The sequence below is a fragment of the Perognathus longimembris genome, chromosome 4, assembly GCF_023159225.1.
Source record: "Perognathus longimembris pacificus isolate PPM17 chromosome 4, ASM2315922v1, whole genome shotgun sequence".
Classification (NCBI taxonomy): domain Eukaryota; kingdom Metazoa; phylum Chordata; class Mammalia; order Rodentia; family Heteromyidae; genus Perognathus; species Perognathus longimembris.
Genome location: NC_063164.1, coordinates 3,957,709 through 3,970,850, shown reverse-complemented (window position 1 = coordinate 3,970,850; position 13,142 = coordinate 3,957,709). Strand labels below are relative to the sequence as shown.

The 13,142-nt window shown below is 43.2% G+C and overlaps 1 non-coding gene across 1 annotated transcript; it reads left to right on the top strand.

Moving 5' to 3' along the window:
• Positions 1-10,213: 10,213 nt before the first annotated feature.
• LOC125350918 lies at positions 10,214-10,320 on the top strand. The gene has a single exon (XR_007210829.1). It is a non-coding gene; the product is annotated as a U6 spliceosomal RNA (small nuclear RNA).
• Positions 10,321-13,142: the final 2,822 nt, after the last annotated feature.

Sequence of the window (13,142 nt, the reverse complement as noted above, 5' to 3'; positions counted from 1 at the left end):
CCTTCCTTTCTCAGGTGTTGTGCCGATTGGCTGATGGTTTGTACGTGGTCTGCTCTTCTTGTTGGGTCCCTTGCCTCAAGCCACACGTGTGGAAGTAAATCCATTGATATCACCTGATCCTAAATGCATATAGAGATGGGCCTGATTGGCCGTGCCTGATCTTGTATGAGGCAGGACTTCACTAGTGACACGGGATTTTGAGTGGGAACCCAGGGTATTATGGGAAGAAGAAGCACCATTGTGAGCCAGAGCCCAAGACCTCATGGGAACAAGAAGTGGCATGATGGGCCCCATGTGGTTTGTCACTTTCTATTCTTATCTGCCTCACGGTTCCTCTTTCCCTCTGTGGTCAAGACTCGACAGATTAGACCTGGCCTGCCATGAAATGAGCACATCGAGGGTAACTGAAACATGAGAGCGGGAAGAGATCCCCCAGGGAGAGGCGTGAAATGGGACCTCCACCTTCCAGGACTGCCCTTCTCTTTGAGACCTCACCCCCTTTCCTCCTGTGCCCTCTCTCACGTGGTACATGCTTCTCGTTAGCCATCTCTCCCTTTGCTATCATGGAGGAAGCCTGACTTGTTAGCAGCTAACTCTACTCTGCTAATTCAGTTTCCCTGCCTTTTTTTTTTTTAGAAAGAATCCATTTATACACGGCATGCATAAATTTAGACATTTGTCCATTCCTATGGATTTAGTCTCCTTTCTTGTCCCTTGTTTTGAGCTCAGCCGTTTGGTTCCTCTTTCCTTCCTGCTCTACTTTTGTTTGCACGGATTCTATTCAGTATTTTCACCTCCTTTTTTTCCTTGCGTGGACCTCAACAGCAATTGGTAAGGCAAATATTCTTTCAATATTAAGAGTGGCTGCATGAAAGATGTAAAAATGCCAAGTTATAGCGACCTAACCATCAACGTTTGCAGGAAACACGTTTTGTGATACCTTCCTATTCTGAAAAGAGTGAGTCTGGTGATTTCCCTGCCGTCCCTCACCCCAACCCTCACACATCTAGGGTAAATTCATCTGGACTTTTTATATTACCTTGTAAATAATTTCTTCAGGCAACAATAAAAGTACTTTTAAAAAAATGTGTTCTAACCATTATATGTGTTAGCTGGGCAGAGTGGGAGGTACTTGCAATTCCAGCACTCAGGAACGGAGGCAAGAAGATGAGGCGTTTGAGTCTGGCCTAGGCTATATTGCAAGCTCAAAGTCATGGAGCCCTTTCCAAATTAAGAAAGAAAAAGGGGGTCATGTGGGTATGTTGAACTCTGCTCCCTACCTGCTCTCTGTCCTTATTTGGACATTCTGTTTGGGGACTTTCATCCTCCAGGTTTGTTTGATTTTGAATTCTTTGATTTGCTCCATCCTCATTCTGAGATAGTATCGTCTCTAATATTTCCATAGTTGGCTCTCTCTCTCCTCTCTCCTCTCTTCTCTCTCTCTCTCTCTCTCTCTCTCTCTCTCTCTCTCTCTCTCTCTCTCTTTCTCTCTGCTTCTTTCTTCTCCAGCTCACTGCCAGCCCCAGCCCTTCTGGACCACCCCTTACCCCTGAGGTCCTGAGGACCGCATTCCACCTTCACTTTTCTGGGCTGCCATGGGTTTCCTCTTCTGAACATCGACAGATAACATGGAAACGAACAGAGGAAGGCAGCCCCGGTTCCTCCCTTCTGCCGTCTTGGCCAGAAGATCACAAATGGAAGCAGACAGGCCTCCCACTCTCCTCACCGCCATTGTTGACTGTTGAACTGGACTTTCTGGAGTGTCCTCAAGGCCAGGCTTCAGGTTAGGAACAGGGAGGACTGACTGGGCTCTTGATGTCTTGATAAATAGAGAACGGAGGCAGGTGGAGGAATGGGAAACCTGGTCCACAGTCCAAAGTGATAGGATGGTACTGTTGCGGAATTAGCTTGGGATACGAGCCCCCTTCACTTCCTCTTCACACCTAGGGACTCTTAGAGCCCATGAAAGTAGTTATTTATGGAGGTCAGCTTTGTCAGAATACCACTTCAGAGAACTTAGGAGCCGCAGAAGGAGTAAGCATCGGGTGAGTAAACCCAGACTGGAGCTCAGACAGAGAATGGCTGGTATTGAAGAAAGTGGAAGTCAACTCTATCATCTCCCCAGCCATCATCTCCCCAGCATCCTGACCACAACCGGGCTCTTGCCAGCCCCCAGGCCTCCATCGTTAAAGGACACCCCTCGACAATCCCATTCACACAGCACTTGCACTTATGTGGCTGCTGTGCCCCCAAATCAACCAACAAATGAAGAAAATTTGAAAAGACTTGGTCACTCCTGTCTATAGCCCTATCTGCATCTACTCGGCCATTGCTTGGCCATCCACCGTCCTCCCACTTCTTTCTCAGTCCTCTGCAGTCTCCCCTGTCCTCTGCCTCGTTGTCATGGCTCTGCTAAGGGGCCCGGAACCTTCCTATCATCCGTCCGTGAGACGCTTCCCAGCCTTATCTTTTCCGCCACTTCCCCCTCCCTGCTGGAGACTGTCCTCTCTCCTTGCTCCACTTGCCTCCTCAGGCTCCTGTCTGCCCCACCCTCCTTCCTCCTTCCTTGGCAGTGCCTTGGCTGTCTCTCAGTCCCTCTGTGGATTTCCCACAAACGTTTCTGGAGCCTCCAACTGTTTGCAGGGAATGCCGTGCTATTCCTGGCAATGGCAGTAATCTTACCCCTCAGAGAACCTGCATCCCCATGCAGGGACAGAGAAGGACGAGAGACAAGCTGTAGACCAGGAAGCCAACGGGTTTGTCAGTTAAGTCACATGGCGATGCATGCCAGGCAATGGAATCAGGCAAGGCTACCCTGACGTAGAGTAGGCTATATACCCATGCCCAGCTGACCAGAGAAATCCTCAGAGACGGGATGGGGCGGGCAGGTGACCAGTGCAAAATCTGGAGGGGCCAATCTGGCAAGCAGGCAGCGAGTCCAGTGAAGCCACAGCAGTTGGCAACAGGATATGTTCCAGTTTCATGGAGAGAGCGGAGGTGGAGAGTGGAAGCCAAGGTGGTGAGGGACAAACGACTATTTCTATCCATGTCCCCATGAAACCAAGTGTACAACTTGAATCCATGTTGCACCACGAGGAACCCAATGTCTCCAAGAACGAGTCTCAGTTCGAGCGTTCTGTAAATACACAATGTGTCCAGGCCCGACTTGTTTCCCCACAACCACCCCTCATCCAGGTTCTCCACCCTACACGCACACCACTGTCTGCTAAGTTGCCTGCCCCCCAACAGGCAAATGATTCTAGATTATCCTTCCCCACTATGCCCCCGGGGCTGCCACCAGGTGGACAGGTGACCCGGGTGACGGGCAACCTCCACGCTGTCTTCCACCTTACCCATAGACAGTTCCCACCCCCACTCTCAAAACCTGTCTTGTCCCAGTGTCGGCAGCGAGCATTTAATCATGTCTAGGACTAAGGCTTCTCTCGTTGTGGTGTCCCCACCCTGGAGAGGAGGACTTTGAGGGAGATGTTACCACGTTCCTTCTTTGCTTTAAGTCTTGAGCTTTTGGTCAGCATCACACAGAAAATTGATCTGTCCTTTACTTGACTTTCAAGTCACACTCTTTCCTAACTCTCTCTCCTCCCCCCAGTCTCCTATTCTTGACTTTGCAATATTCCACAGTTCATGTCTTCCCAGTTCCTTGACTTTCTGCTTGTCAGGCCCAGACTGCCTCAACTATTCTGTGCCAATCATCCTTCAGAATGCAAGTCTAACTTGGTAAATGAATTCCAGCCCTGCACGGAACACCATCTACATCAAAGAGAAGGAGGTTACACACTGTCAGCCAATCTGGAAACTTCTCCAAGATATTGTGTGCATACAAAAAGCGGAATAGTGTGGGAGGAAGCAAAAGAATATGAGGAATATAATGGCAGTAATAAAGAGATTCAGTGGAAAACTGGGAAGTAGAATGGAGACAGTATTTGAAGAGTGATGTGGTAAAGAAATAAAAAAGGGACAATGTCATTCTTTCTGATAGAGGCATAAAATTCCATTGTGTATATGTACCACTTTTTCCTGATCCATTCGTCTACTGAGGGGCATCTGGGTTGGTTCCAGATTCTCGCTATGACAAATTGTGCTGCAATGAACATTGTTGTGCTGGTGGCATTACTGTGATTTTGTTTGTGGTCTTTTGGATAGGTACCCAAAAGTGGGGCTGCCGGGTCATAGGGGAGTTCTATGTTTAGCCTTCTGAGGAATCTCCATACTGCTTGCCAGAGTGGCTGAACCAATTTACATTCCCACCAACAATAAAGTAGGGTTCCCTTTTGGCCACATCCCCTCCAACAATTGTTATTGTTAGTTTTCTTGATATATGACATTCTTACTGGGGTGAGATGGAATCTCAATGTTGTTTTGATTTGCATTTCTTTTATGGCCAGTGATGTAGAGCACTTTTTCATATGTCTCTTGGCCATTCTCATTTCCTCATCAGAGAAGTCTCTTTGTAAGTCTTTAGCCCACTTGATGAGGGGGCTATTGGTTCTTTGCGGTTTTGTTTTGGAAGAAGGTAATTTTTTTAGTTCTGCATATATTTTAGATATGAGGCCTTTGTCTGTTGAATGTCCGGTAAAGATCTTCTCCCAGTCTGTGGGCTTTCTGTTTATCTTGCGAGCTATGTCCTCCCCCCCCCCCCCCCTGGTGCAGAAGCTCTGCAGTTTGATGCAGTCCCATTTGTCCAACCTTTATTTGATTTGTAGCATTTCTGGGTCTTTGTTAAGGAAGATCTGTCCTGCGCCAAGGAGCCCAAGTGTTTCTCCTACTCCTTCCTTTAGTGTTTTCAGGGTGTCTTTTGATTTCGAGGTCTTTAAGAAAAAGTTATACTAAGTGAAGTGAGCCAGACCCAAAGAAACATGGACTCTATGGTCTCCCTTATTGGGAATAATTAGTACAGGTTTAGGCAAGTCATAGCAGAGCTTCACAAGGCCCAATAGCTATACCCTTATGAACATATAAGATGATGCTAAGTGAAATGAACTCCATGTTATGGAAACAATTGTTATATCACAGTTGTAACTACTTTCAATGTCCCATGTGTATATGTAGCTTCTATTATTGATGATGTTCTTGTATCACCTTCCTGTGGTTGTACCTACACTATCTCTGTAATCTTATCTGAGTATATTGGAAACCGTGTATACTGGTATTGGATGCAGGAAATTGAAAGGGAATACCAAATTTGAGAGACACAGGGTAAAAAAAAGACAAACAACTACAAAAGCAATACTTGCAAAACTGTTTGGTATAAGTGAACTGAACACCTCTGGCAAGGGGGGGGGAGGGAAAGGGGGAGGAGGGAGGGGGGAATGAGGGACAAGGTAACAAACAGTACAAGAAATGTATCCAATACCTAACGTATGAAACTGTAACCTCTCTGTACATCAGTTTGATAATAAAAATTTGAAAATAAAAAAATTTTAAAAAGAAATAAAAAAGGGAAAAAAATAAGGGAAATAGGATATCAATCGAGAGAGAGAGAGAGAGGAGAAGGAGGAGGGGGAGGAGGAAGAGAAGGGGAAAAGGAAGAAGTGGAAGGGGAAAAGAGGGAGAAGATGGAGAAGAAAGAAGAGGAGGGGGGAAGATTCCCTTTTCCACATCTGATAAAATAATACAGAGAAAAGCCTATCCCATCATTAGGCATAATAGCAAAACAGAAGAAAGAATTTCAAGTACGTTTTCTAAGGAATCTGTGTCCACATCCCACTGACAACTTGAAAATGTTTTCTCTAGTCATATGTGATCATTGTTCATATTATAATTGGAAAACTATCATTTTGTATGTCTACATATATATGCATGTGTATATATAGTCTGATTTGAGAGGATGGTGTGGAATAATTGAATGAAGCTCACTACTACCATGTGCACCACCTCAGATACTCGTCCTTTGTGTGGTAACCTTGAGATGTGCAATGCACCGTTTCTTACCTCAGCCTCTGATTCCCGTTCTACTCTGCTTCAACGAGGTCAACGCTCCTCGATTCCACCGGTGAGTGAAAAGGTGGCCTTGCCCTTTCTGCGCCCGCTTTGTGTCACCTAGCATCATATTCACCGGCTTCCTCCGTGTTGTCCAAAACATGAGCCTCTCCTCCTCTTCCAGGACAGAAGGAAAGCACAACAGCTCTGTGTCCCCAGAACATCCTCTGTACCCTGTACCTGTCCACAGTCACGCCAGCGGATCCCACAGCTGGCCGTTGTGAACAGAGCTGAGATGATCATGGCTGTGCAGATAGCCCTTTGCATTTGATTCCAAACTTTTGGGTGAACACCCAGAGGAGAAACCGCGGGCTCACACAGCCACTTCTGTTTTCAGAGTTCTTGAGAACTCTCCAATCTGCTTACCGTGACGGCTACAGTAGCTTAACATTCTTACCAGTGATATACAAAGTTTCCATTTGCCCTCTGTCTTTGACAACACTATATATATATATATATTTTTTTAAATAGTCATTAGGACCCACGTGAGTTCATGATGTTATCTGTGGTTTGCACTCTTCCTAACGTTTTGTGATATCGAGTATTTTTCATACATCTGCTGTCCATTTATATGTCCTACTTTAAGAAATATTTACCCCCACCTCTTGCCCATTTCTTAAACTTCTTTGTTTGTTTCCTTTCTATAGAGTTGTTGGTGTTCCTTATATATCCTTTTATCAGACAAGATTGGGTGACCTCTTATCAGTTGTATGACTTGCAAATATTTTTTTCCCATTCTGTGATTGTCTCTTCACTGCATTGTTGCCTATGCTATACAGGATTTTTTTAAATGTAATCCCATTGGACTAATTCTGCTTTTGTTCCTCATGTTTTGGACTCCAATTTAAACGGTCACTGCCAAGACCAATGTTGTGTGGAGCTTTTGTCCATGTTTTCTTGTAGGATATTTATAGTTTCAGGTCTTATGTTTAAGTCTTTGATCCATTTTGAGTTACCTTCTGTATATGATGTGAGCTGAGGTTTAGATTTCATTCTTCTGCATGTTTATGTCTGTTTTCCCAGCGCCATTCATCAAAGAGACTGTTTTTTTTTCTCATTGTGTGTTTTTGACACCATTGTTGAAAATCAGTTGACTATAGGTTTGGGGTTCTATATTCTTTTGCATTGGTCAGTATGTATATCTTAATATCTGTATCATAGTATTTTAAATACTATTTCTCTGTGGTATATTTTGAAACCAGGTAATAAGAGAAGTGATACCTCTAGCTTGGTTCTTCTTGTCGTGATTACTATGGCTGTTCAACGTTTGTAGTTGTTGTTGTTACTTCCATAGCACCACATGAATTTTCAGATTGTTTTAGCTATTTCTATTAAAGTGTCGTGTGTGTGTGTGTGTGTGTGTGTGTGTGTGTGTGTGTGTGTATGCCAGTACCAGGACTAAAGACCTAGTGCTCTCATTCACTCTCTTGCTCATGACTGGTTTAGGCTGGCCTGAAACTAAGATCCTTCAAGACTCAGCCCCCAGAGTAGCTAGGATAATGGACATAAGCCCCTAGTACCTGACATTGGGATTTTGACAGGGATCACATAGATTTTGTAGCTTGCTTTGAGAAGTATGGACATTTTAACAATATTAATTCTTCTAATCATGAATACAGGGTATCTTTTAATGCATTTGTGTGTTTATTTTTTTCCATAAGAGTGTTATTGTTTTTATTATTGTTGCTGCTTTTAGTTTTCACTGTATTGCTCATTTCTTTAACTAAATGTATCCCTAGTACTTTATTTTAATGAACCTAACTGTGAGATTTTTTTTCTTTCTTCTTTTTCCTCAGTAAGTTTGTTATTAGTGCAGAGAAATACTACAGACATTTGTGTATTTATTTTGTATCCTGAGAGTTTGTTGTATTCTTTTATTAGTTCTAGCAGCTTTCTGATGGATTTCTTACTTTTTTCTCTATTTATTAGTGTATTATTAACAAATAGTGACTATTTTCCTTCTTTTATGCCTATTTAGGTGGTTTATTTATTTTAGTTCTCTTGCCTGGTTACTACTGGGGGAAAAAACTTTGGTACTGTATTCAGTAGAATCAATGATAATGGAATTCCTTATCCTGTTCCTGAGAGGAAAAAGCTTCACCTTTTAGCTGTGTAGTAGAATGTTAGGTGTGTACTTATGGTATATGGCCTTTACTAAATTACTTGACAGGTTTGGGGAGGTTGTTATAGAATATGATGACTTTTGCCAAATACTTTTTCCATATCTAATGAGACCATCATATGATTTTTGGCCATTCTAGGAGACGATATGTCACATGATTTGTGTAGATTGAACCATCCTTGCATTCCAATGATAAAACCCACTTGATCATACTGAATGATCCTTTTAATGGACATTGATCCTATAGTTTCTTTCCTTGTGACAGCTTTTTCTGGTTTTGGTAGATTGGTGACACTGGCCTTGCAAAAAGAATTTAGAAGTATTTCTTTTTTCTTTCCGATTATTTTGGAAGTTTGTGACAGATTGGCACTAACTCTTAACACTTGGTCTTATTTCTATCCCACTACATATTAGTAGGTTTTATGTGCTTAGGAGGATATCAGTTTCTTCTAGATTGTCCAGTTTGCTGGTATATACTTGTTCAAAATATAATATTCTCTTAGAGACCTTTGTATTTCTGTGATAGTTGTACTATCTCCTCTTTCAATTCTGATTTCATTTACCTAAGGATTCTCTCTTTTCTTTCTAAGATAATGTAGCCTAAGGCTTGTTGGCTTTATCTTTTCAAAGAACCAACTATTAGTTTTGTTGATCTCTTATATTGGCTTTCTAGTTTCTGTTTCGTGGTTGTTATTTTTCTGCTCTGATCTTTATTATTTCTTTCTGCTAACACTGAGCTTAGTTTGTACTTCTTTTTCTATTTCCTGGAGGTATAATACTGTTTCTTGAAAATCTCTTATTTTTGATAGAGGTAGAAAATGATTTAAATCCACTTTTAAAGCCAGTTTGAAGCCATAGTGACACAACCAGTAGCTTGACTCAGACCCTGTAAAACAATCATGTGCAAACAGGAGGAGCCAGTCTGGGGCACTATCAGACCTCTGAGGAGGGCCTTCTGCCATTCAAGCTGTTTCCTAATCAAAAAACAATTATTACCCCTCCTTTAAGTTCTCAAACTGATCAAGTGCTTATATTAAATTCTTGTTGTGTGACATTAACTTATTAACTGTGAAGTGGCCCTGTCTTGCTCAGTCAGGATGCTATGCTTCATGGAGATTTTTAGGATTCAGGCCAGCCAGCAAATTCAGCCCCATCTTCTTCTGCATCCTCCTCCCAAACATCTGTATCCTATCATCCACATCAGACTCAACAAGCCACTTACTCTCATTCCCAAGAGCTGCCTTAAACTTCTTGGCTCTGCACTCAGAGTTCCTGCCTGGAGTGCCTGATGGCCTCTGTTTCTCAGCCTATTAGTGAATCATACTTGCCCTTCATCACAGCCCTGAGGCTAATTGTGCCCACTTTGGTGTAGGCTGGGTCCAGACGGCCTTCTCTATGTACCTGAGACCTACCAAGTACTTATCACTCTATAGAGTATTTGCTGATTCCCACTCCTTAGGTAAAAGGGCTTAAAGTACACTTAACTTCCTGTTCCCAGCCCCTACCACACTGCTTAGCACAAACTAAGCATATCAGACACAGTTACTGGACATGCAAGTAAATAAAAGAATGAAATAATGGATATTTATTGAGAGGTCTTTCAAGGAATTTCCTTAAAGCCAACTATTTTGATTCTGCATCCCTCTGGATCCTGAGGGGTCTGGGAGCCAAATGCTCTAAAAAATGCCCTGTTACATTTCTAGGCATGGGAGCCAAAGAAGGCCAGCCAGCAGGACGGACGAGCCCAACATCTCAGATGGAAGGCTAGAGGTTTCTCAGAATGGCAAACAGGATACAAAACATTTTCTGACTGAAACAGATGTGCTCATTACAGTTTTAGCCAAGCAAATAGCAGTGGTGTTTCACCGGGTGGGAAAGTGACAGAGGGTAGAGGAGCAGCCGAGCCCCATGGCTCTCCTTCCTACTCAGTACACCCTTTATTTATTTATTTTTGTTGTCGGTGTGGGGTTTGAACTCAGGGCCTGCACACTGTCCTTGAGCCTCTTTGTGCTCAAGAATAGCGCTCTACTATTTGAGCCACAGTGCCACTTCTGGTTTTGAGTGGTCAGTTGGAGATAAGAGTCTCACAGAGTGCTGGCTTTGGCAACACATACGCTGAAATTGGAACGAGACAGAGAAGATTAGTGTGGATCCGGGGCAAGGGTGACACACAAATGTGTGAAGGGTTCCACCCATTTTCCTCTGCTGTGTTTGATTTTGGTACCCTGGGTATTGTATACATGTTTATCTGAATTAGGGAAGGGAAGGGGAACATCAAAATGGGGAGAGAAAGGTCAGAGGGTGAACCAAGGCAACAGATACTCACAAGATAATATAATGGAAATGAATTGTACAACTTGTGTGTGTGTGGGGAGTGGATTGGGGAGGAGTGAAAGTAGGAGAAAAGTGAGGGCAGGTAACAAGTTTGACAACGAGTGTACTCACTAACATATATTTATATATATATATATGTATCTGTATCTATCTATCTATCTATCTCTATCTCTCTCTCTCTCTCTCTATATATATATATATATATCTGTAACCCCTCTGTATATCACCTTGACAATAAAATTAATTTTTTTTTAAAAAAAGAGTCTCATGGGGACTTTTGTGCCCAAGCTGGCTGTGAACCACAATCTTTGGATTTCGGCCTCATCCACTTCGAGCAGTGATTGCAGGTATGAGCTACCGGCACCCGGCAAGCCCCCCTGTCTTTACCACATTCCACTGTCCATCTCATGAGGTCTCTCCCACCCCACTGGGTTCCCTAGAGCCGCAAGGCCCCTTCCAGTCTGCCCTCCTCTCCCTGTGAATCTGCGGTCCCCGTCCCCAGGGCCTTCCCAGTGCTCCTCTGCTCCGCGTCTCCCGGGAGCGGCCTCTTCAAGGCGCAGTGGCTCTCCTCCCCTCTGTCTCCACACCAGCATCTTGGCAGCCTGGGGGCAGTGTGTCTCCCTGGCCCATGCTCAGGACCACACAGCGCTGCCCATACTAGATATCGCACAAGTATTTCTTAACCAAACCCGTGCCATTCCTTAGGCTGGGGTCACCTGCGCCTTCAGCCTAAACCCATGAAGAATATTTTTCCTGGGTAGATGGGTCTTTCTGGGTTTTGTGAGATTTTATGGGGGAAATATTTTCTTTATTCTTTGTTTTTGGTTAATGTGTGGGGGTCCTGGGGCTGGCACTCAGGGCCACATGCTGTCCCTGTGCTTTTTTGATCAAGACTAGCACTCTATCACTTGAGCCATAGTTCTACTTCTGGGTTGTTTTGGGGTTTCTTGGGGGGTGGGGTAGGGTGGGGTTAGCTCATAGGAGATGAAGAGTCTGAGAGGCTTACTTATTTTTTTTTTTGGCTGGGGCTGGCTTTGAACTGTGATCCTCAGATCTCAGCCTCTTGAGCAGCTAGGATTACAGGCATGAAACACTGGTGCCAGGCTTTTTTTTTTTTTTTTTGGTCAGTTATAGGGTTTGAACCCAGAGTCTGGACTCTGTCCCTAAGCTCTTTTGCTCAAGGCTAGTGCTCTACCACTATGAGCCACAGCACCGCTTATGGTTTTCTTGTGGTTAATTGAAAATAAGAATCTAATGAACTTTCCTGCCTGGGCTGACTTCAGACCATAAACCTCAGATCTTAGCCTTCTGAGTAACTAGGATTACAGGTGTAAGCTCCAGCTCCAGCTCCAGGCACAGAAATTTTCTACATCTTATTAAGTATGGTTAACTTTACTTACATAAGAAATCAAAGTAGAAGCTGTGGACAGTGGGGCACACCTGTAATCCCAGCACTTAAGAAAGCTGAAGCAGGAGAATTTCCAGTTCAAGGCTAGCCTGGGCTACATAGTGAGATCTGTCTTGAGACACAAACAAAAAATTAGTCAAAGTAAAAACTATGTGCATCAATATCTGGATATTTAATTTAAAATACATTTAAAGAGAAAGATTTGTTGGCTTTGGGCTGGTAGTTCAGTGGTAGAGCACTTGCCTAACCTGCACAAGGCCCTGAGTTCAATCCCCCGTACCATCAGGATAATGACAGAGATCTAAGGAGAATATCTAGACAGTTATTTCAATACAAAAATTAACTTTCACATAAACTACACATGTTAGTCTTTTCATCCTGTAACAATATGTATAGCATCTTAGGTTGAATTTTAAATTGATTTTATGCTTAAAAATATAGAGAAAAAGTTTTGAATTAAGAAAGGCTCATGTGTGCAGAGTTTTACAATTTCATTTCTGAACTCCTAGAATCCAAGCCTGGGACTTGGATTCACTTAAACAGCTAAACTAAACTGCTAGGTTTGCTTTTCTGTTTTTGTTTTGTTGTTTTAAAAACCACAGCTGGTTTTTGACAGTAATTAGCAAATGCTAAGTGACAACTTGAAATAGGTTGCTGTAAGTATAAGTTCACACTCAAAATATTTCTTTTAGGATCAATGTGAGTATGTTTTCAGATGAAAGGAAACAAAACAAGACAGGTGAGTTGATCTGTGCACCATCTCAATAGACAACTTCTTGAATGTTCCTTTTAGGTAGGGGGACATTTATTGGGGACACAAAGTCTACCAGTAACAACGCAAGTTTATTTTTCTTCATTCTTCCTCCCTCCTGCTGGCTGGAGGATAGATGGGGAGGAGGTGGGTGGTGATTCAGGAACAGGAAGACCAAGGTTTTGATAGTAGAAGATCTGAAGTCGAAGACTAGAAACCTAAAGTTCCATTCACACATATAGATGATGAATTTCTGATGTAGCTTCCACTAGAGGCTCCGTTCTGCTCCTTTTGCTGTTTTGCATATTTTTAATCCATTGCTGGGCATTACAGGTCATTATTGATCTCACTTCCCTAAAGTCATGTTATTCTTTTGATTTCATCGTCTAGAGCTCCCTTGTACACAGAGAGCTGTCTTCCTGACAGTGCTCCATGAGAAGTAGGTTTTACAGGTGACAGACCGCCATGTCGTATGGATTCAAGATGTGATGAGTCACCTGGCCATGTGTTTGGCCAACAGCTCCCTG